Genomic DNA, 25,492 nt, shown 5'->3' with positions numbered 1-25,492 from the left:
TTAACAGGGATAAACATAGCATCAATTACCGAAGACACGTGCAAACTCATTCGCAGCTACGCTAATATCATACATCATCATCACATCAAACAAAACATATAATATAACATATAAAACAATTACAATTAATTAAGGTTTTTAGTTGAGATAAAAAAGTCAATAGCACGAGCGTGTTGAAAAATGGCAAAAAGGAGGGAAAATTCAAAAGGTGCGGTCGAGATGGGAAGTTGGTGTCCGAGTGGATCGAGGTCACGATAGCTCAAATGGTAGAGCAGCGGCGTATCAAGCCGAAGATCGTGGGTTCGAATCCCGCTCTTGCCATTGACTTTTTTATCTCAACTAAAAACCTTAATTAATTGTAATATATTAATTGGTCAAGCAAACCACGAAATGAGTGAATATAAAACAATCATATATATATATTACACAGGGCGGGCGACCAGGACCCGAAGGGTTAAAAGCCTGAGTAGGCCCGTACCCCATCCCTAAAAGGTCCGGGACCTGGTCGGCTCACGAGTCCTGCATAAACCTATTGGACCTATTCACAAACCCCAGGATTGTGGACCATTTTATCCTGGGGAGTGTTTTGTTTATGTCCTCTCCTTCGAAAGTATTAAATGTTTCCCTAGCATACCTATCGCATTCTGCGAGGTAGTGTCGAGCCGTTTCTTCTTTTGTTTCGCAGAAGCGGCAGAAGGGGTCTGGTAGAGTACCCATTATGAAGAGGTGTCTTCTCAAGGGGCAATGGCCCGTTAGGATACCTATCAGCCTCCTTATTCCCCTCCTAGAGTTAGAGAATAGCCATTTCGTTTCTTTAGGTTTGATTTCCTTCAGAAACTCTTTCGATTGCCTGCCTCCCGGGAACATATTCCATTCCTTAAGGAATTGTTTCATGCCCCAGCTACCTGTACTCACTTTTGCTGTGCTTAAAGAGTGGGGTAATACCGGTTGTGGTCCGATGAACTCAGTATTTGATCCTTCCTTGGCCAGGCTGTCCGCCTCCTCATTGCCATAGTGCCCCTTATGAGCAGGTATCCATATGAGGGTTACCCTATTCTCATACCTGGTGATAGTCCTATTAATGAGTTCAACGGTTTCCTCTACCAGTCTAGATGTTGATAGTTCTTTTTGTAATGATTTTAGACTGGCCTGACTGTCGGAAAAAATTTTAATATCTTTTCCCTTAATCTTGTTATCCATCAGTGTTCTACAGCAAACATTAATGGCCCAGACCTCTGCCTGAAAGACCGAGGTGTTATTACCAAGAGGATAGGAGATGCTGATCCCTAATTTAGGTATGTGTATTCCAGCACCACTTCCCTTATCCTTAATGAGTGAGCCATCGGTGAAGCAATCTAGACTACGATGGTCATCATCAGACCTATAGTTATAGTCACAGGGAGTAACTACCTGAAAGTACTTTTTCCCTAAAGGAAAACAATCATAACATTCCACACATCAAACATTTCTACATAGTCTAATTCTTCAACAATTTTCCTTGCCTTTCCCTAATTATTACGTCTGTATAATCCTGAAATGATGATCTGGTCGAACATTTACCAAATTTTCCCATCGACGGCTCTTTTCACCTCTCAGAAGCCGACTCCTTATACAAAAATGCCTTTGTATACCAACCTCCTTCCCCGCTCCTTCAAAATCCAACGTATATAAACATAAAATAGCAATATCTCACTGGCACTCTCAACACAACACACAAGAATGGCACAATTACGCAGAAAACAAACACTTTGAGTGAGTGCAAATACTTTGAATCTAAAATTTCTACCTATCTCTAATTTAAACAATGTTTATAAATCCCCGGCTCTGAAGATGATCTCAATAAAGATCGAAACGTTGGCACGATAAAGAAAATGTTTTTCTAAAGCCTACGTCACACCAGACGGCATCTCACGATCTCTGAATAATCATTTACTAACGGTCACTGAACAATACACATAAAAACATGAGTTAATTTTGAGGAAGCGAAGTCAGTTTTTTACTTTATAACGCATAGTTACAAAAACAATTTCACCATACTCCAAATTTACACAATTGTAGTGCTTTAAACATCTGATATCAAATCCCTATATATTTAAAAATATCCGACATAATCAGCGATAAAGCCTGATTGCGATATAAAATGTTACTTGTACAAAATATATCCATACAAAATTACCCCTAATTTTTTATAAGGTTATTTCATCAATCAAAAGTGACAGCTTGTAAGCCTCAGAGTGTATTGTAATTTAATCCCAGAGTGAAAATGGACGCAGTTGTAACAGTAATAAACGATTTTAATAAAGCTGTTTTTGTACTAAAACGGAGTCGATTATCTCTGATAAATTACTTTCACACATTCACTTTTGGTCAAAATTATCAAGCGATGATTTATGATAGACTGAGAGTGAAATGATGTCACAACCTCTTTTATCAGGTCATCTGCAATTGTGTGATGGCTGTGTACTCGTAAATGATCGTAATATTTGCCGATATTTTATATACGGATGATGAATTGTACCAATCGAACCCATTGACATAAAAATATATTATTCTGTAATTTTTGATCTTAGTGCCTATCTACACTTCGGCATTTAGGCTTTGTACCTGTATGATTTTTGTGTCGTTAAGTCTCTTTTATAATGCCCTGAGAAGTTCGGAGAGAATTAAGTCTGCGTTTTTTAAAAATTCCGACCAGTTTTTGAGTTGGTCGGTCCTTTTTCATATTTGTTTGATAGTTACTAATCATCTTGGCGTGCCTATCCTTGCTGATTATTGTAGGCTCATGTGTGTTTCGGCATTTCGCCATCTTCAGTGTTTGGGTGATTTCTGTGGAGTGAAGTTTTATTTCCGAAGTCTTGGAAGTAGTAGGGGCTGTGTTGTTTTAGTGTTATTTGTTAGTGTGTTAGATGAATTAAGTTAGGGTCATTTTCATTGTTGTATTCGGTCTTTGATCATTTTCCTTTTTAATTTGTATGATTTTTTAAATGGTATAAGCGAGGTTTGTGAGTTATTGTTAATTAAGGTATTTTATTGTTGTAGTTATTCGTTTTGATCTTTGATCTTTTCTTTTCGATTTAGTATTAATATAATGTTTTAAATAGTTCATTTAGGTTTTAGAGGTCAATTGACCAAGTTACTTCTTTCAATTAATTATTATTTTCATGTAAGATTTTGGTAGAGATAAAAAAGTCAGTGTCTCGAGCGGGATTCGAACCCACGACCTTCGGCTAATTACAGCCGCTACTCTACCAATTGAGCTGTCCTGAGTTCGATCATCTCGGACACCAACTCTCCACACTCCCGCTCGTGACACTGACTTTTTATCTCAAGCAAGACCTTACATAGAATGAATAATTAACTGAATAATGTAACTTGGTCAATTGACCACTAAAATGTAAATGGATTAATATTTAATAAGTAAAAGAAGTATCACTTCACTAAAAAGCTCCCCGTGGACACTTCATAAATTGCTGAGAATCCATTCCGATTACATGACATTTGAAAATGGCAAAAGGAGGAAAGTTTCGAACGGTTGTAGGTTGAGATGGAGAGTTGGTGTCCGAGAGGATCGAAGTCAAGATATCACAAGTGGGTCGTGGGTTCGAATCCCACTCGTGACACTGACTTTTTTATTTCAACCAAGTCCTTGCATGGAAAGACAAATTAATTGAAAGGTTATAAATGGTGTTGAAGTTTGTGAGTTACTGTTTATTTATTTGTCCTTTTAATGTCGAAAGTTTTTGTATTTCTAAATTTTCACAAAGTTCACTAATTAGGTACCTACCTATCAGACAATAACTTTATCAACCATACGACAGGAGTAATTTTCACATCTTTTTCTTATTGCTATAGTGTTTTGAATGGTGTAGCTGAAGTCTGTAGGCTGTTGTTAATTTGTTGATTTGCGAGTGTTTTAGAGTCAAATACGTGAGGCGCACTGAAGATGGCAGACAAAACTGACAAAATTACAGGTTTATCTCCCGACCACAATATATTATTTGTTTAAAGTGTTAGTTGTATTGGCCCCATTTTCACGAACGAATAATCTGGATCTCGATATTTCTGGATGAAAACACAAATTCAATATTCTTATTTGCCAAGCTTTCGTTCTAGTTTAAGGTTATCATCAGAGCAAAACAATCTTAAACATGTCCACCAGTTGAAATAACTATGTTTTAATGTGTATAGATTAGTGACCGTTAATCGATAGTTATTCAGATATCGTGAGATGCGGTCGGGTGTGATGTGGGCCACTCTTAACACTACACGCAAGGATGGCACAATTACACAGAAGACAAACACTTTGAGCCCTGAAGATGAAAATAAAACATCGAAACGTTGGCACAGTAAAGAAAATGTTTTTCTGAAACCCACATCACACCCGACTGCATCTCACGATGTGTGAATAATTATGTTTTAATAGATGGTTTGAAATTTCTTTCAACACGTAATCAAACCCTATACTACCAAAGACTGACTATAAGGATTTTTATGAGACTCCTTTTTTTATCTGTTTGTGTATATTATCAAATAAAAAAAAGGTCAAAATTTTTTTTTGGTAGTTTTTATCAATAACTAAATGCCAGTTGGGTCGTTTACCATTAGTGCCTCCTATAATTTATCAGGGGTGTAAGCACGTTAAAGCATAAACCCACAGGACTAAGCTACTTAAAATAGCAAAAGTCAAAGAAATCGCAGGTAGTAAAACCGATTATGCAGTTAATATGAATTAGTTATTTTAAAAAAAGTGTTATATTTTACGGTTTAAGAGTCCACGGTGGTAAAAATATTTTGAATTTTTGTACCTGCTGTGAAAGATGGCTTCCATGACATTTTAATTACAGAATAATTAGGTAATTTGAACTGGAGGTTTTAATTTGTTTTCATTAGATTTATCTTGCAATAATAAATGAAATGAAGTTTATGACGTTAAACGATGTTTTAATACTTATCGTGGAAGTTGAACTCCCTGTGATTTATGGTGGAGACAGGGAAATTAATTTAGAGATATTTTAATGGCGGCTTTTAACTATGCTGCAAGCAGGAAATGTGATTTAGAAATGTATAATTCGCAGGAATTTCAGTTAGGTGATACTGGTTGCTGTTTGCCATCTACTTGTGAAAAAACATTCAGATTTTAATCATTTTTGTCGAATGCCGAGCCGATTTTATGCTGGGGAGTACGCTGAACTGTTAAATCTAATTGCGAGAGATCATCCCCTGCGGATCGTGCAGCTGATTTATTCCATGGCCATCGTTTTATTCCTCTAGGAAAATTTACAATCGGTTACACCTTTGGCAAATACCCAAAGGTGATTTATCGAGAAGACGGGTGTTACGGGAAATGCGGCGATTTACTCGCGAACATTCGTAACTTTCCGTCCCAGCGGGCTTTGTGGAAAAGTGTATTTTAAAAAGTACAATTATTGCGGGACTGTTTGGTGGTAGAGGGTTTGAATTGGGGCAAAAAGGGTCACGAACGGTAGGCAATAACTGTGCCCCCAGTGCCGCCGTTTGAATTCCATCTTCCTGCCTTTTGTCCCCTACAACTGCATTGTACAACCTATGACACCTGCGTTCCGCCCGGAGAAACATTATTTCGTATTTCAATTAATTAGTTTCGGAAAAGTAAGTACAGTCTCGAACTGATTATACAGTTTAGTTTTTACATTTCCTGTGTTTTGTTAATTTTTATATTTCCTTTATTTCGTGTATATATATAAAATACACATTTCCTAGGTACACAAACTTTGTACTGCGATTACCTGCTTAAAAGTTTTACTTTATTTTAAACTTAGGTCCTCATTCTTGTAAATAACAATAGAGACGTTTAAAGTAAGTGCATAACTCTAATCATAAGCGTTGGTACAGTTTATAGTTATCCTTTAAGCCGGCAACACATTTACCCGATGCAACGCTACCCGATGCCTTGCCACGTTTTGGTAGGGAGTGCACACCTATGCGACTTCAAGCGAACGCCACGTACCTCACACAGCGTGCATCACAATACTCACTATCATAATCGTAACGCATCTTTTGTTCTTAATGCATTATTTTGAGCAAAACCATGAAATAAATTGTTAGTTAAATTTTATGAGCACAACCATGTAATAAATTGTTAGTTAAATTTTATGAGCACAACCATGTAATAAATTGTTAGTTAAATTTTATGAGCACAACCATGTAATAAATTTTTAGTTAAATTTAATTGTTTTAAATAAAGTTGTTCCGGTGTTTTGATTAATTTTCTGCCTAACCACCATAATTAAATAATTTTTTATAAAAACTCATGAATTTTTGATCTCGTTTAATTTGATTTATATTAAAATAAGAATATTGTACTTAATATAACGACAGAATTACATATATTTAGTTTGAAATAAACTATAAAATGTATGAGTTTCCTGTCCTTACGCTACTCGACGAAAATAGTGTAATAGCATTAGTAAAACCATGAAATAAATTTTTAGTTAAATTTTATGAGCAAAACCGTGTAATAAATTGTTAGTTAAATTCACTATATCAAAAAATGGTTTTCTCGTGTTTTGATCTATTTTCTACCAAACCATTAACATCAATTTTTTAAAATAAAAACTAAAGCCAGGAAGTAAGGAACACACTTACCCGACGCCTTGCCACGTTTTGGTGGGGTGAGCACAGCTATCCGACGCAAGGACACGTCGCGTACAGTCCACAGCGTTTATCACAATAATCACTATCACAATCGCAACGCATCTTTTGTTCTTAATGCACTATTTTGATCAAAACCTTGTAATAAATTGTTAGTTAAATTTTATGAGCACAACCATCTAATAAATTGTTTGTTAAACTTAATTGTTTTAAATAAAGTTATTCCGGTGTTTTGATCAATTTTATTCCTAATCATCATAATTAAACAATGATTATAAAAACTTATGAATTTTTGATCTCGTTTAATTTGGTTTACATTAAAATAACATGTAATTAATATAACGACAAAATGACATGTACTTAGTTCGAAATAAACTACAAAAAATATGAGTCTAAAAAAAAGGTGTAATTTTACGAGCAAAATTATGAAATAATTGTTAATTAAATTTTATGAGCAAAACCGTGTAATAAATTGTACAATTTTAGTATATGTACCGCCGAAGCGAGTACAATGAATTGTTAGTTATATTCATTATATCAAAAAATCGTATTCCGGTGTTTTGATCGATTTTCTACCAAACCATTAAAATTAATTTTATAAATAAAAACTAATTATTTTTTAATCACAGTTAATTTCGTTTATATTAAAATAAGTATGTTGTAATTAATATAACGACAATAATACATGTAGTTTGAATATGAGTGTCCGGTTCTTTTGTCTTCGACTGTACTCGATGCTACCCGACGAAAATCTGGACAGTGGGAATCGCCCAGCGTAGAGTAGCGTAGCGTAGCATAGCATCATGCAGATCTGCTCGGGGGTAATACAATCTTATGTAATATGGATTTGCGTCGGGTAGCATCGGGTAGCGTCGCATGGCGTTGCATCGGGTAAGTGTGTTCCCGGCTTTACGCATTGAATCGGGAATACAACAAAGTACAGTTTTAGGCCCAATTTTGTTTCTTTTGTCTTTAATGATTTTTTGGATATTACATTCTCTGGGAAAATATTTAGTTATGCAGATCATACTTCTATCAGTTCTTGTCATGTTGAGAGCACAGAGAGACACGGAAGAATGGCACAATTACGCAGAAAATAAACACTTTGAATGAGTAGAAGTACTTTTATTGAATATACAAATTATTTTTTTGCATTGTATAAATTCACTTTTGTCCACATCCTACATGCATTTGTTAAACTTAAACAATGTTTGTAAATCCCAGACCCTGATGAAGGTCGAATCGTTGACACGATAAAGGAAAATGTTTTTCTGAAACCTGTCACACCAGACCGCATCTCACGATTTCCGAATAATCATCGACTAACGATAACTAATCACGAAACATTGTAACTATTAATTATAACTACTATAGTGATTACTTTTAGTCACAATGTTGTTGTACGTGGGTGTGTTATTAAACAAATTAATTTGTTTACGTGTCTTGAAAAATTCTCACATTCACAGTCTGCCTTTATTTCTAATTACCTATTAAGAGTTTCACATGTTATAAATTAAAATTTTTTCAACTTCCTGCTGGGTTGATGACTATCTCTCGTTTCGATGAGCATATTTTCAAAGCATGTAGGAAGGAACAAGTAGTGATAAAAAGATCATAACAAACGTATTGTCCATGAAATGTTGTCATAACTTCTTTTTAGAGCCCATCCACCTCCCCGTCGTTCCTGAGGTAGCCCCATACCAGCGGACCTCGGCAAATATATTAGAATTTAGATCTACAAAGTGGGCCAGTGTTACATTAATCGCCTTTATGTGCCCTTCATTTCAGAAGAGTTCATAAAGAAAGGGTTGCTGTCATGAGTGTCAAATCAGTTATACATTTTAGAATCTTATTGTCATTGATAAAAATTAACAGTAGCCACACAGGAGTAAGTAAGTTTTTATGTCTAAAATGCCAAAGTTAGTGCCCACTTTCAAAGTTTGCGTCTTAATTTAAAGTCGTGTAATTAGACTCTGGTCCATATTCTTATCTAATTAACAATTGTGAGTACAAAAATTTGTAATACTTTTTCATAGAATAAAAACATTTTATACGATATCTATATGAAATATATCGTTATGTTATTATCTATTATTTTTTTAGAAAAGAAGAATCATAAATAGTCGTAAAAAAGTTTAATGAAAACGTTGTGAGCTTTAATACTTGGAATATTTAACCGACTTCTAAACTCGGAACTAGTACGTAAAATTTAAGTCAAAGTAAGTTTTATAATAAGTCGAATGCATTGATTTTAATGATAAATAGGATCGTCAATTTAGTAGGTAGTAGAGAAATGTTAAACGTTTATTAAGTCCTCTTTTTAATTCTTAACTTTAATGATGTTAAATATACTTAAGATAGAATTGTGCTATAGGTACATAATGGGAGATACAATAGCTCTTAAAGGGCGCAGTATAAAATACACCCTGACTAATCATCTACATCTACATCTAAGAATATATGTAGATTTTAATAATTAAAATAACCAGGAAGGACTAGCCAACAGATGAAATACTTTGAATAAAGAATGCTTACATGGCTATCTGAACGCGTCGAAGGACTGCCATGTAACTGGGGATTTTTTTCTTTTATATCTCATTTTGAAACTTCCGAAAAAACATAAGTTTTATTTTTAAAATATATAAAAATAAAAATTAGTGTTTGTGTGAAATGATCCGAAAATCTGGCCAATAGTCAACAGGTTATTGTATTTTTTTGGCACCACGTAAGAAAAAAACGCAAATTGAATTATTACATGTTTTTTTTTGTTCCAGGTTGGTATTCGGATTAAAAATGGATTAATCGAAAAAACTCATCACTTGCCAAGGCATTTTTGGTACAAGATCTAATCTCAGAGATAACAGGTAATCACTCTTTGTAAGATGCCGGGTTTCAAAAATTATGATTTCCCTATTACTGAAACACGAATATAACGTTTTCAAATTCTAGAACGTTTCAAACTGTTACAATTTTTTAACACAATGAAAAGTTGACGAGTATTGACCATTAAGTAACAAAAAATTTCTGTATCCAGATATTTTTGATCGTTACTACATGATAAATTGCGGTATATGTTATAAAAGCTTTTTTTTATTGTATTGACTTAATTTTTGCAGATTGATTTCTAGTTTAATGAAAAAAGCCATGTCAATGTAATTCTAGGTTTAATTTAGCATCCTTAAGGATAAACTGGTTGAAAAATGATACATAAAAAAGTACATATGTGTTGAATGCTAAGTAACAAAAAATTTCTGTAACCAGATATTTTCTATCGTTACTGTACATTATGAATTGCGGTATATGTTATAGAATCTTTTTTTATTCTATTCACTTAATTTTTACAGATAGTTTTCTTGCATAATGAAAAAAGCCATGTCAATGAAATTCCAGGTTTAATTTAGCATCCTTAATGATAAACTGGTTAAAGAGAGATTAATAAAAAAGTAGACTGTGTTGAATGTTAAGTAACACAAAATTTCTGTAATCGGATATTTTCGATCCTTACTGTACATTATGAATTGCGGTATATGTTATAGAGTCTTTTTTTATTCTATTCACTTAATTTTTACAGACAGTTTTCTTGCATAATGAAAAAAGCCATGTCAATGAAATTCCAGGTTTAATTTAACATCCTTAATGATAAACTGGTTAAAGAGAGATTAATAAAAAAGTAGACTGTGCTGAATGTTAAGTAACAAAAAATTTCTGTAACCAGATATTTTCGATCGTTACTGTACATTAGAAATTGCGCTATATGGTATAAAAACGTTTTTGTAAATTATATTGACTTAATTTTTGCCGATGGTTTTCTTGTATAATGAAAAAAATCCAAGTCAATGAAATTCCAGATTTCATTTTGCATCAATAATGATAAACCACTTCTGAATAATTTAGAATTTCGCCGGGCTTGGTAAACAATATAATCGAGGCGATACATTTGAAATTCATTTGGCCCGTCCATCCTAGTAAATATTTTTCAATAACATCCCATCGGACAACAACGCATCCTGTATGCAAATTGGGCGTTTAAACGAGTCGGGCGTGCACCGGGGGTATCCCCTGGAGGCGTGGTGTTTTTCCTGAAGGTAAGCCGGGTTAAACGATGGAAAGGGTTACATATAAATTAGCTTTCCCCTGAAAGCGTTTTGAATTAAAATCGGGGACCTATGAAAGATAAACTCATAATCGCCGTTGAATTTATTCCCTTTGGATTTGGCGGAAAAGGATCGTCCCGACCCGATATCCGACGACCGGACAAAAGGCCGATGTATAACTCTCTTAACGCAGCACGAATGGACTCACTTATCAAAAGGCTGGTAAAGCTGTCGAGCTTACCGAAGTCCCGGTCATTTTTCACCAATTAACCCCTCTCCAACGGTGGGCGATGATGGATGTTTCCCGGTCACGGTAAAAGGGGAACCCTGGCTGCCGATTAAACACGCATCCCTTATAAGCTATAAGTATTGAATTTATGTCATAACTCATGTCATGCTCATTCATTATAGATTTTTCTGTACAATTCAAACCTTCATACTATTTATTATAGTAATATACGATAAAATGTGGTTTGGCCATTTCCGATAATACTGACCTATTTTAGTTGTTTTGACCTAACAGTGGAAATTAACTTTCTTGTCAACTTAAATGATAGATGTTCACTAAAACGTAAAATATTTACCCCTTTTGGGTTTCACCTCATAGCATAAAGCGGGGAACACACTTACCGATGCAACGCTATGCGACGCTACCCGACGCAAATCCGAAGTGCAATTTTCCATAAGATTTTATTACCTCCGAGCACATCTGCCCGATGCTATGCAACGCTACCCTACTGTACGATCCGCGATCCCCATTGTCCAGAATTTGTTCGGGTAGCGTCGAGTACAGTCGAAGACAAAAGAACCAGACATTCATATTTTTATTCAAACTACATGTATTATTGTGGTTATATTAATTATAACAAAGTTATTTTATTATAAACCAAATAAACCGAGTACAAAAATTCATTAGTTTTTATTTAAAAAAAATTAATTTCAATGGTTTGGTAGAAAATTGATAAAAACACCGGAATACAATTTTTTGTTATAATGAATTTAACTAACAATTTATTAAACGGTTTTGCTCATAAAATTTAACTAAAAATTTATTTCATAGTTTTGCTCATACAATTACACCACTTTCGTCGAGTAGCGTCAGAACAGGACACTCATATTTTTTGTAGTTTATTTCAAATTATGTATATGTAATTTTGTCGTTATATTAATTACAAAATTCTTATTATAATATAAACGTTTTTATGAAAATTATTTAATTATGATGGTTAGGAAAACAATTTATCAAAACACCGGAATAACTTTATTTGAAACAATTAAATTTAACTAACCTATTATTAAATGGTTTTGCTCATAAAATTTAACCAACAATTTATTAGAAGGTTTTGCTCAAAATATTGCATTAAGGACAAAAGAGGCGTTACGATTGTGATACTCGCTGTGTGACTGTACGTGGCGTGCGCTTGACGTCGTATAGATGGCACACCCTACCAAAACGTGGCAAGGCGTCGGGTAGCATCGGGTAGCGTCGCACAGCGTTGCATCGGGTAAATGCAGGTGAAAGAACCAACTTTTTCTGCTGTCGTGCTTTCGGCTGTATTTGACGCCTTCCACAGGACTTTGAAAAAAATGTTTAAGAAACTTTACAATCAGTCCGGACATATGGTCCTATAGCCCTTCAAACATCTACGAACCAATTGCACAACAGACGCTCTTGTGCAAACAATTGTATTATGTATGGTGTTGTTTGAGGTGCTGTGTGACTAGTTGCAACAATTCAAAACTGTTTGAAATTAATGGCACAACGAGTGGCGTTGCGTAACTGTACTAGAGCACTATCATTAAAACAAGACAAAAGCAACCGGAGTTTGCAAAAATATGCGTATAGTATGTGGAGGACCTTGTTTGCACAACAGCCTGTTGTACAACGTACGTTGGCACAATTTGATCGTAAGTGAATGGGGGGCTTAATAGAAGGGGCCGGATAACTTTCCCTTCTATTAGGACCACATGTCCGGACTGTTTGTAAAGTTTCATTAATAGTTCTTCAAAGTCCTGAGGAAGGCGTCAAATGCAGCCGAAAGCTCGCCAACAGAAAAACAAGTTGGTTCTTTCACCTGCTCGGCTTCATTCTTGATCACTTTACATTATTATTTATCATGAAGGATGATACACAACGAAATAGCACGTTATTTTTCATTTATTACTGAGAATAAGGTTCTTTCCCTTGACGAATAAGCAGTCGGAATCCTGGTTAATTATTATCAGGGGGTCTTGTTTATAAATCGTATCTTAATTGAACTGGTGGATTTCAATAAACCCATAGCTGCTGTCAATTCAGATTTGACTCCGACGCAAACAACCTCAGAAAGCGTTTCTGGTGACAGCCCGTTATTGGATTTGAATACGAAATTGAGAGGGACGCAAACCGGCGACAGGTCCGAGTTATCAGAATGTTCTAACGCTTCACACAAGGACGACCACAATCGTAATCCAATTTGTGCCCAGATGAGAAATTCTACGAAATTTGAACTCTGGCGTCATGGCGATCCTGAGAGAAATTAAAATTTCAGCCTATATAAACGGGAAAATTGGTGGGGTGAGCAATTTAATGTGTTGAATTAAATCTTAGCCAAAACTAAAATTTAAAAATCATCATAATAACGAGTATAGAACAGTTATTTATATCACCTTATTTTAGAAAATAGGTAACAATGATGGTACAAATTCTTAAAAGCAGGAGATCGTTTTTTTCATCAAAAAATTATACCAAAAGGTAAATAAATATTTGGATTACGGTGGTTTTCTTGTAGGATATCTTTTTGATATTTAATAATTTATGGTTACCCGAGTACATACCTGGATCTTTATTTATTTTTTTTTATAAACTAAGAGATTTCTGTAGCATATTATTATATTAGAAGTCTTTATGTAAGGTATTGGTTGAGATAAAAAAGCCAGTGTCATGAGCGGGATTCGAACTTACGACCTTCGGCTAAATACGCCGCTGCTCTCCCACTTGAGCTATCACGATACGGCGTATTTAGCCGAAGGTCGTGGGTTCGAATCCCGCTCGTGACACTGACTTTTTTATCTGAACCAATACTTTACATAAAGATTAATTAATTGAAAGAAGTTATTTGGTCAATCGGACCACGAAATCTAATGGATTTATATTAGAAGGTTTTTATTAACATATCATGGAAGATTTATTGCATACTAACAGTTCTATATATTAGATGAGATAATATTTTATTTTTGGTTGTAGCTACTATCTATACTGAGAAAGAGAAAAAAAAATTCAATTCAGTACCGAGTATTTCCTCCCGTTGCGGTGATCACCGTTTGTATTCAATGTGGCATCGATTTTATGAGGTTTTGAATCTAGCGGAGTGAAATATCTTCATATTACTCCAATAGCACCTTTCTTAATTCCTGCAAATTCTTTGGCGTGAAGGGGTGACTTTTTACCCTTTAGACGAATCGTCTCAAAGGTGTTTGATAGGGTTTATGTCGTTTATGCTATTCGCTGCAAAAATTGAATTGAAGCCCGTTCCACGTAGTCACCAACGGTCCTTGCTGTGTGGGGGCCTTGCATTCTCATTCAAAAAATATAACCGTCGCCAATTAGTGGCGGGACAACTTCTTCTGACACATCTTCAATGTATCTCGCAGTTAGGGAAACCTCGATGAAGATCAAGTTTGTACGACTTCCGTAGATATGCATGCCCAAACCATAACACCACCACCTCCCAAGCTTCTCCGGAGTGAAAATATCCATCCCTCCAACAAAAACCTTGACTCCTCCGAAAACAAGATTTTAGTCTAATCTTGCTTAAAACAATTAATATAATTTCTTCTATTAATTTACCCACGCTGCTCTATGTCCTGCCAGAAGTTCTCGACTAGTGGCAGGCCTTCTTGCACGTAATCCAGCTTCTGAAAGTCTTCGTCTAACAGTGCATAAACTGACATTAAGATTTCAACTAATTGAAGTTACTTGGTCCACCAGCGGTAGAATGTCGATTAAAAAGTACATTCCGAAACGATAAAATCTATCTCAGATGTGACACAATGGCGACCTGATCCATGACTTCCTGGATAATATCCAAAATATTGGTAGCGATGGAGACTTCTTCTAGGAATCTTAAGCACTCTTGTCTCCTTCGATCTTCCAACAATGCTACGTTTCTAGGCTAATCTGTATCGCTTAAAACCATACTGAAACCAATATAAAACTTAAAAATGTTACCACTTAAACTAATCAAACCACGGGAACGTTAGAAAGAATGGAGATCGGACAATACAAAAATTTATTAGCAAAATCCAATCGTAATCATCAGTGGGCGATTGTGTCTTTGTTTATTCTACCTCTAATCCTTTAAAAATTACCAAATATGATAATCGACAAAGGTTTGGCTATGAGTTAATTAAAAATATTAACAGTGACCAATGTTTTGCCACTCTTTTTGACCTCTCAGTGTAGCTGTACATATTTTGCTGATTTTATGTTGGCCATGTTAGTTCTGCTACTTTTTTAAAACAATTAGATTTTCGAACTTCTTCCACATTCGGATTGATTTCTTTTTGCGAAATTTTACATGTTTTATTGTGTATTTTCGAAGGTTGCTACATTTGGAGCAACCAATCGGAAAATATTATAAATGGTAATGGTTCCAAGACTCAGCTTTGAGATACGATTAGTTTGATTAAACACCAAATATTCTTCATTCTGTTGAGCCCTTAATTTTTTCCCCGGTTATGTCTAAAAAATTATCAGAATTCAAATATCTTCAACAAAACTCCTTCGTGTATGACATTTTATTCTTTAAAAAGGTTACTTTGTTCTCTTCTGTTAATTTTGATTTGCCTATCCTTGATGTTTCAGTATTCCCAACGCATTTCGGCTTCTAACCCTTTTCAGTATGAGTAATTTTATTTAAAATGAAAAAAAATAAAAAAAACTCGATTCTATCTAATTAGATATTTGGTTGAGTAGAAATATATATATTTTTCAATGGCATATGTTTTGCAATGTCCTGTTAAAGAATGACATCCTTCTTTTATTCTCGTAAAAAAAAGACAAAAAGTACGAGTTTGCAATTAAATCGTTGAAAATATATAATAAAAATAATAAAAAGTATTGTGCTGTCTTTGTACATAATCTTTGATGATTTTACGCCGGTTGGTTAACATCAATAAGCCTGTTCCGCTTTGTTGGTCGTACGTCTGCGCTTCGGCCCGGAAAAAATCACAGTCTGTATAAAATCTTTTCTATAGCCGGTTTTCGTATACCATTTGCTTATCTTTTCCCCGGCCGCAAACTTTAATTAAACGACGTGAATGCGATCCTAAAAACGCATTTATTCGTCTTGAAGCAAATACTTCATCCCCTTTTAATTTAATAAGAAGCTTAAATTGTTTTCTTTGTGTTGGCAATATCTCACATTGTATTATTTCTTAGCCCTTCGGTTAAGATGATTTACTACAAAGCTTTGTTAGAAATAATGAATCGTTAAATTTCTACTTTGTGTTAAGTGAATTGCAAATAGTATTCGAATATTTATTTGACATAACGATAAATAAATAAGCACTAATTGTGTTTAAATAAAAATGCATTATGAAATTGCTAAATTGCCTTTAATAAAAAATAAATATTTTCTAATAATACTCAATTAAAAACAAAGCGAAACAAAAAAACTTATTTTTGGAGAGCAATGATAACGAGTTTTTGATCGTCAAAAAAACATTATTTTCAGAGACCTGAATTTCTTTCGAATAAACCCCTGAAAATCCAGTAGTCGCCATAATCTACCAATGCTAAAATAGTGAGTATAAACATTCAATACTTTTAAAAACAGAGAAGACAAAACCTAAGGTGCAAAGATGACCCGGAGAAAAGAATAGCAGTAATAACAATTAATGACCTACTTCCTGAATGAAGGCTCGAATAAATTGGACTGAACTAAGGAACTAAGCATACTACAATAAGCCAGAGGTGTTCGATGTTTTGATATTACAAAGCACGTTGCTTCCTATTATCCTTTTCATTATCATCAAACATACAATGGTCGCAGCTCACCGTCTATAAAAACTAGCTATCAAGCTGAACAAAATTATCTTAGTTTGTTTTTCGATAAAATAAAGAAGTATCCCTTACTTACTTCCCGACTACTTGTCGGATTCACTAGAAAATTGGAATTGTTTACCCTGGTTTCTGATCGGATTTTTCAAACTCTTTTCTTTGTTGATCTTTTCCTTTTTAGATCAACCTGTTTTTTTGTGTAAAGCGGGGAACACACCCGATGCAACGCTATGCGACGCTACCCGATGCTACCCGACGCCTTGCCAGGTTTTGGTAGGGTGTGCACATCTATGCTAAATCAAGCGCACGTCGCGTACAGTCAAGTAGCGTGTATCACAATAATCGCTATCACAATCGCAAAGCCTCTTTTGTCCTTAGTGCATTATAAAATAAATTGTTAGTTAAATTTTATGAGCAAAACCATGCAATAAATTGTTTGTTAAAGTTAATTGTTTTAAATAAAGTTATTCCGGTGTTTTGATACATTATCTTCCTAACCATCATTATTAAATAATTTTTATAAAAATTCATGAATTTTTGATCTCTTTAATTTGGTTTACATTATAATAAGAATGTTGGAATTAATATAACGGCAAAATTACACATACGTAATTTGAAAAAAAAAAAAAATGTGAGTGTCCTGTTTAAAGCTACTCTACGAAAATAAATAAATAAAATCAAAATAAATAATTTTTATAAAGACTTACGAATTTTTGATCTCGTTTAATTTAGTTTACATTAAAATAGGAATGTTGTAATTAATGTAACTACCAAATTACATATACTTAGTCTGAAATAAAATACAAAAATATGACTGTCCTGTAAATACGAGAGAAAGACAGAAAAGAGAAGGAATAACAACCAATCGAATGACGGCGATGACCTCAGCTGTTTGTCGGCCCATAAACCTTATATATATATACACATATACATAGGGTCCTGTTCTGACGCTGCTAGACGAAAATTGTGTAATTTGATGAGCAAAACCATGAAATAAATAGTTAATTAAATTCATTATACTAAAAAATGGAATTTCGGTGTTATGATACATTTTCTACTAAACCATTAAAATTAATTTAAAAAACTAAAAAACTGTTCTCGGTTAATTTGGTTTATATTAAAATAACTATGTGTTAGTTAATATAACGACAATAATACATGTAGTATGAAATAAAAATGTGAGTTGTTAAACGTAATTGTTTTAAATAAAGTTATTCCGGTGTTTTGATCAATTTTCTACCAAACTATTAAAATTAATTGTTTTTTAAATACAAAATAATGAATTTTTCATCTTGGTTAATTTAGTTTATATTAAAATAAGTATGTTGTAATTAATATATGAACAATAATACATGTGGTATGAAAGAAAAATATAAGCATCCTGTTCTTTTGTCTTCGACTGTACTCGCTCCGAACCGACGAAAATCTGGACATTGGGGATCGCAGAGCGTAGAGTAGGGTAGCGTTGCGTAGCATCGGGCAGATGTGCACGGGAGTAATACAATCTTGCGGAAAATTGGACTTTGGGTTTGCGTCGGGTAGCATCGGGTAGCGTCCCATCGGGTAAGTGTGTTTCCAGCTTAAGTATTTTAGTTTACGTGTTCTAATCGCACATATTACCGAGCCATCCACCGTCAACGACGAATAACGGGAGCATTGTTACCTGCAATTAACAATAAGCAATTGAACGGCATTATGGTGTCGATCACGTTTTTTGGGTTTCTTTTAAACTCGGAAGGCGTATACCCGCGACGAGAGATTAAAGTCGCCGATATCCGAACAATAGAAATATTGGGAACCCATCAACACTGGAAGCGTGCGAATAGCACTAGAGGTGAATTAGTATATATCTCCCTATTTTATCCGTTTTACTTTAGCATTCAGGATATACTTTCCCCCATCCGGAAGTAATATAAGTAATATTGGGATGGAGCAAAGAAATTTTTCTTCAAAATACCACTGTCTGTTTAGCAAAATTTTCGTTGTCCCACTTTTCTCTCTTTTTTTGCTGATTGTCATTTCATTATTGAATGGGAGTCAAGCGCATAAAGGTCGAGGAATTTACTTGGAAGGGGCTACATTTCTACCACTTAGGACTTTATCCAAAATAGTGAAATAACAAATTGTCCAAGTTCTTATTTTACTTTCTATGAAAACCAAGACAAACCCCAAGTACTAATTAATGACTGTGGCCTGCCTTGCACCAAATTCTTGCAGTGGAGGTGGACTCGTCGCGCGAACACGTCGCTTGGAAGATTCAACCATCATCGCGCCATCATTTTTCGCGCCAATACGCTTCCAGTGTATACCCAACTTAAACGAAGGTTTGGGGTTTCTTCCTACTGGTCTTAACTGAGTTTTATTTACTAGTCCCTATGTTTTATAATATAATCTAATAAAAAACAATTAAAATTAAAAGCTGTTTGTTCAATATAAATAAAACTGTGTGGTGTTTAGTAACCGGTAGTTAATGATTATTCGGAGATCGTGAGGTGCGGTCTGGTGTGACGTATATCTTTTAGAAAAATATTTGCTCTTTCGAGCCAACGTTTTGATCTTTATTGAGATCATCTTCAGGGCTCAAAGTGTTTGTTGTTGCGTAATTATGTCATTCTTATGTGACATGTTGAAGTGCCAAGAATGACACAATTACGCAGAAAACAAACACTTTGGGATTTGAAGATGATCTCAATAAAGATCGAAATGTTGACACGATAAAGAAAATGTTTTTCTAAAACCTACGTCACACCAGACCGCATCTCACGATCTCCGAATAATCATAAATAAAAATTATAATCGCCTTTCGTCAAAAGATTAACAAACAGTATAATTATTTCAAATTATTTAACCAATTATATAATATTTATTCAAAAGACAAACGGGTTGTTTATCTAAAACAAATTAAATGTAATTAGTCTTCTTCAAGTCCACAATGTTTGTTTATTATTATTACAGTATCTCTGGGCTTACATTCATTAGTTGAAATGATGTTTAAGCGTGACTTGTGCGAAATGTGAGCTACACTACCAGTGTAATTTGCGTCAAACGCGAGCTACTCGGAATATAAAACAAATTATTAACTATTTGGACTCAACGAAAGCCTGTTGGATTAGGATAATCAGCTCACAAGTCAAGCCGGCGTCAAATTTATTTAATGCTGAGTTTATATTGCAATTGTGTTACTTGTTACGGTTATTTTTCTTCCTCTCTGTTTGATGTTTTCCCCCTACATTCGAAGTTAATGTACACGCGTTCGATAGCGGATACAGGAAATATTGGAAAGGCGGAAGCGGCTCCTGGTCCCTTGGGGAAAGGATGCCCGCGAGATCATCATCGGGTTCTATTGCGTTTTAATATTTAAATTTATGTAAATATAAAAAAAAATTAAAATCACATTCAAATTCATAACCACATACACAGATTAAGTTGTTAATTCTAGATTTAGATCACCTTTATCTACGATTAAAATGAAGTATTTTATACAATAATACGTGAACAAAGCACACTGCTCGTTTCTATTCAACTGTCTGCCGCGTATGGAAAACAATGTTCGTCTCTGTCGCTTTCTCTTTTATCGTGCCTGACCCTATTTCAATGCCAACAATAATGCGCAATACTCAGAAATTTGTTTTAATATATATATTCAACAATTTAATTGCAAACATATGCTTGTTTTTTAGATGAATAAAGGAACGATTAGGGCTTTCTTTTAATTCTTTTAACTAGTCGTTGCAAAACAAATGCCATTGAAAAAAAGATTTCTATTCAACCAAAATTCAAAAAAATTGCACATACTTACCTAGTACTGAAAATGGCGAGAAGCTGAAATCCGTCGGCAATACTAAAACAGCAAAGATAGCCAGGGTTACCGGAAGCCAAAAAAACTTTTTAAGGTATATAAATTTCTACCACTTAGGACTTTTATTCAAAATATTTGATTTTTTCTGCTAATTTTTAAAAACAAATTGTCCAAGTTTTCGCTTCTTACATAACCGGGAGAACATAAAGGCCTCAACAGGATGAAGAATATTTGGTATTTAATGAAACCAAGCGTATCTCGAGGCGTAGACTTAGGACCATTACCATTTATAATATTTTCCGATTGACTGCTCTAAATTAACAACTTCTAAAAACACAGAATAAAACATAGTAGGTTTCGCAAAAAGAAATCATCCGGAATGAGCAAGAAGTTGAAAAATATAGCTTAACCTAAAAATAGTCGCAGTAGGTACATACATGCCCAATTCCAAATAATTAAAATAGGTAAAGTTAGATGCTAAATGTCGATGAAAAGAATGCATCAATAAAAATAAAATTTAAATTAAAAACGTTTTCAGTATTAAAAAGCAGTTTTCGTTTATAAACATTGAAGCAAATTACAGTTTAAATAATATAATTATAACTGATTAATAAAATAAAATCTCATGTAAGATTTAAAACTGTGAGTACGCAATAAACAAGCCATGGTAAGTTAATAAAACTTTTGAAGTAATATAATGCAGGAAAAGAACAGTATCTTATAATCTGTGGTCAGGTTTTTTTAAAAAGATGAAACGAAACAACCAGTTTTTTTGTATTCCTCGACTATATTTCGGGGCTCCCACGTCTCTCCATCAGCGACATTTTCCCAAGCCTGGAAGGATGTCATCCTTATCAATTCCCACATCCTCTCTGTGATGTAGTGTCAGACTCGTTTCGATGTTTGGCTTTCAGATTTAATCTTTTAATTACTTCGATTTCTTAGACCTTTGAAATTTTAAAAAATAATTTTTTTTTTCAACGCTCAGAAAGTCATGCAACAAAATTATAAAGCGTCCACGATATATTGAAGATATACATTGGTAGCACATAATTGTGGTTTTAAAATTTCTATATTGATCGTTACATCTATTATAAAAGTTATTTCTCATGCAATAATTTAATATAATTATGATAATCGTTAATTTTAATTTCTTGTAGAATTTATTGTTCATGTTAAGTTGTAATTAAGTTGTATTATGTAAAAGTTGTAATTCTACCTTGTGGAGGGGACAATGGAATAAAAATATTGTAACAAGTTTGCTGTGGCTTTAACTGACGGCTATTTTATTTTTTTGGTAGAGTCGATAAACTCAGAGCTCTCCCGCCACAACTAGATATCTCATACAGAAAAATATACAGCAGCCATAACCCAATAAACTCACGGCTACGAGCGTGTACCCCCCACCGCTTTATACCATACTACAAATTGCCGAGTTTTATTTTTTCCAAGTCCGAGATAAAATAGGGTAAAACTCTGGAATATACCGTTCTGGATTGTCCAGGGCCGGAGCCAACTCTTCGGACGTGGTTGCCTGCCGGTACACTTCCAAAGCCGCTTCCCTAAACAACCCCATCCTCTCGCGACAACAGCCCTAATTTATATATACGCAAGTTTAAGCGACGGTGCTTGAACACAAGGTTCAACTACATCTACCTGTTACTAAGCCGTGGAGAGTTTGACTCAAACAGACAATGAAACAATTCACTAACACTTCGGTTGAGTTTGTCCAGCCTAGGAGTCCATTTTCAGCATCCTTACAGTACAGTTATTAACCGTTGAAACTTGTCAACAAAAGCTATCAAAGATGAACGAGAAAATAATGAATAACTGGTTTTGAAGATAGGGGGGAATGAAAATAGAATCATGACGAATTTATCAATAGAAATTATGCCTTATTTTGGTCTGACGCGTTTTAGCATTACGCAATTTTGCCTTCCAATGGAAGTTGTTCCAAAATGACGCACCTTTTCATAAAACCCCCCGTTTTTGGAATCTTGTTGTAAGGTGTCATGTTTTTTCGATTCGAGTCGGTTTCACAGACTTGTAGCCAACGTTAAAGTGTGGATGGTCTTTCAATTTGACCTATTGGGCTTTTGTACGATTTAAAAAAAATCCACATAATAGGTAAGTTTTTGTTATTATATCCTTACATAGTACAGTTCTTTTGATGGTATGGTTTCACAGACCTGTAATCAACGTTAAAATATAAATCGTCTTTCATTTTGACCTAGTGGACATTTTTACTTTTAAAAAAATCTGCATGATACGTAAGTTTTTGTTATTACAACTTAACGAAATACAGCTCTCTTGATGGCCAATATTTTTCTTACTCAAAACTTTTCGATAAGGAATTTTGTTTCATCTTTTTCGCCTTTTGCTTCCTCGTGGTTTTTTGTTTGTTTCATTGTTTTTTAATCGTATGTAATTAGACAATGTGTATTTTGTAATAATTTAGTGAATAATTGTTAATAAGTATTATATATATAAGTTTTGCGGATGTAACTTGTATGTAAAAATCTGAATGTGAGATAAAAATTACTGTAAATTTATCTCACATTCAGATTTTTTGATTTTAATGATATGCTTTAAAAACATATTTTATACATACATTAAATGCAAATACCATAATATATATTTGAAATAATAGTTTTACAATTATTTTTAATTATTTACAATTATGAGAAATAAATCCAAAAGAAAAATTAAAATTTTTAATAAATTACAATATTTTTTTTAATGACATTTTAAAACACCAGACCGCATCTCACAATCTAAATAATTACTTACTTAACGGTCACTAAATATTTCACATTTTTTAAATATATCAAGGGTTAGTAAGCGGTAATGTGCAATAAGTCATTTGTTGCATAAAATATGCGGCCGTACGTAAATATTGAGCGGGTATTAATTATTAATTGGCATTAATGTTTTCCCTAACCTGACCTGCCCCACGGATGTCCTTCCAGATTATGTCCAAAAATCTAAGAAAGGAAATTATTAAACAATATTATTTTAATTTAATACTATGTTTTAATGTTTGGTAGTTTCCGATTTTTTTGGACAGCCATTTTCACTTTTGGTCTGTCAAACGCGTTTCGGTATCTTTATTTATGAGTTTTTTCTACTATTTATGAGTACGGGAAAGCACAAACCACTGAAGTCGGTGAGAAGCCGAAACGTGTCTGATAGACATAAAATGAGATAATTGGCTCAACTGAATATTTGGAAAAGTTCAAACAGCATATTATATTTTTATCATAATATCAATCTGATCGCCCTTTTTACGTTCTTTAAATCTGAATATCCTGAACGATACCGACGATCTCTAGTCAGCTTTGATGACTGCGAGAAACCAAAACGCGTCTGATAGACAAAAATAACGATGATAGGCTGATCATAATAATACCGAACTGTTTCTGAGGCTGTTTTTGATCATACTGATCGGCTGATTCACCCTTTTCTATATTCGGTCAAACAGGTCTTTGCGTTTTTGTTGGTGTTTGGGAAAAACCGGAAACCATTACCCCGCAAATCTGAAAAAAAATTTCACCATTTTAATTGTTGCTTTATAAGCTTACGAATGCTGTATGAAGAACGTAAACTTGAAAGTTAAGTAGAGCTTACATAAAATGATTATCATTGGTTGAAAACGTTATGCACCGTTATAAAAAAAAAANAAAAAATGTAAAACAAACCAATTTAGAATCACTCGTTCAAACTACGACGAATGGTGAATAAACTTTAGAGAACGTAAAAGAATAAAATGAGAAACTCTCATTTTGTAATAATTGATAATTCAATTCAATCGACGATTCAATTTGTGGTTGAGTGCCCGTGCTGAAAAATCCGTGATTAAATTTTTGTGAAAAATTAAATTTAAGAATAAAAAATTAGAAGGAAAAAGATTATTGAGCATTTCCTTTCGTCATATAATTTATTTATTGATTATTATTTTTGGCACATACCTGAACAGATATATACAATATTAAATTGGTAAATAATAATTGTAATATTAATATAATTGTTTACTTTTTTCCATTGCTACCTGAGTTGGTAAATAATTAATTGTATTTGGTAATGGCATAAAAATAGTTCAGAAAGCGACAATGAACTTAAGTTTTAATTACTAGTCCATATAGTAAAACTTGCACACTTAACCTTTTGTCATTTTTGTAGTCATTCTTGCAAAAATATTAGCTGATATGGTTTTAATTGCCGGAAATAAAAGCTCTACTTATTTTTTAAGTAGCTCCGATTGAAGCTGTAAGGGTGAAAAACGAGTCTTCTCAAATGCAATATTTCATATTAATGTGGAAAGTATGGAAATAGTAGCAGTCTCGAAAAGGGCAAGTTGTGAGTAACAAATTTCGTCAACTTTGTTAGAGAAAACAAGAGAATCCTCTTATGCAGTTTAGATAAAACTTTCCGCGTTATTCACTTTTTGAAGGGAAAGTTTAAAAGGCGATAAAATGCCTAGGTCCTTGGCTCTATCAGGTTTCGGCTGTCATTTGGGTCCTTCAAGCTCCGAATCAAATGGTTTCCGGACCAGTAATCAGCAAGCTCGCCGGGCTTCAGTAAGTAAAGAGCAAACACCAACATCCGAACGGCCGGTGAAAATTACTTTTCCCATACTCCGGCAGAACGTTTATTTATTTTTCCTGTAGTTTCTTGTTTCATACAATGTTAAAAAATACCATGTTCAATTCTGTACTGTTAATGTATGTACATCGTTTACCCTTATAATTTTTATAGGATTAATTAGAATATATGTAAGATTCTCGACGCCATTTTGGGAAGATGAAACAAGCGTATGTCGCTTCCCGGGCCTCCTTCCCTCGTTCCATGCCGATTTTCTATTTACTTAAATTTAACAAAACATCTTATTAAAATCACAAATAAATTCATTACCAGCCAAAGTTGGTA

The 25,492-nt window shown here is 34.0% G+C and overlaps 1 protein-coding gene across 3 annotated transcripts in view; it reads left to right on the top strand.

The window, feature by feature from the left end:
- The window catches only part of LOC106664542, a 382,600-nt gene that overhangs the window by 100,255 nt on the left and 256,853 nt on the right, over positions 1-25,492 (top strand). The window contains exon 1 of one of the 3 annotated variants that reach the window (XM_014390356.2): positions 9,405-9,494. The exons of the other annotated variants lie outside the window; for them this stretch is intronic. The gene's annotated coding sequence lies outside the window, so the exon portion shown is untranslated. Of the gene's footprint in view, positions 1-9,404; positions 9,495-25,492 lie in introns of those variants that run through there. 3 annotated transcript variants of the gene reach the window in all.

The sequence above is a fragment of the Cimex lectularius genome, unplaced genomic scaffold (assembly GCF_000648675.2).
Source record: "Cimex lectularius strain Harlan isolate CLEC.00 unplaced genomic scaffold, Clec_2.1 scaffold13, whole genome shotgun sequence".
NCBI classification, from domain to species: Eukaryota; Metazoa; Arthropoda; class Insecta; order Hemiptera; family Cimicidae; genus Cimex; species Cimex lectularius.
The sequence above is the reverse complement of the archived record's forward strand: the minus strand, read 5'-3'. Positions and strand labels throughout refer to the sequence as shown.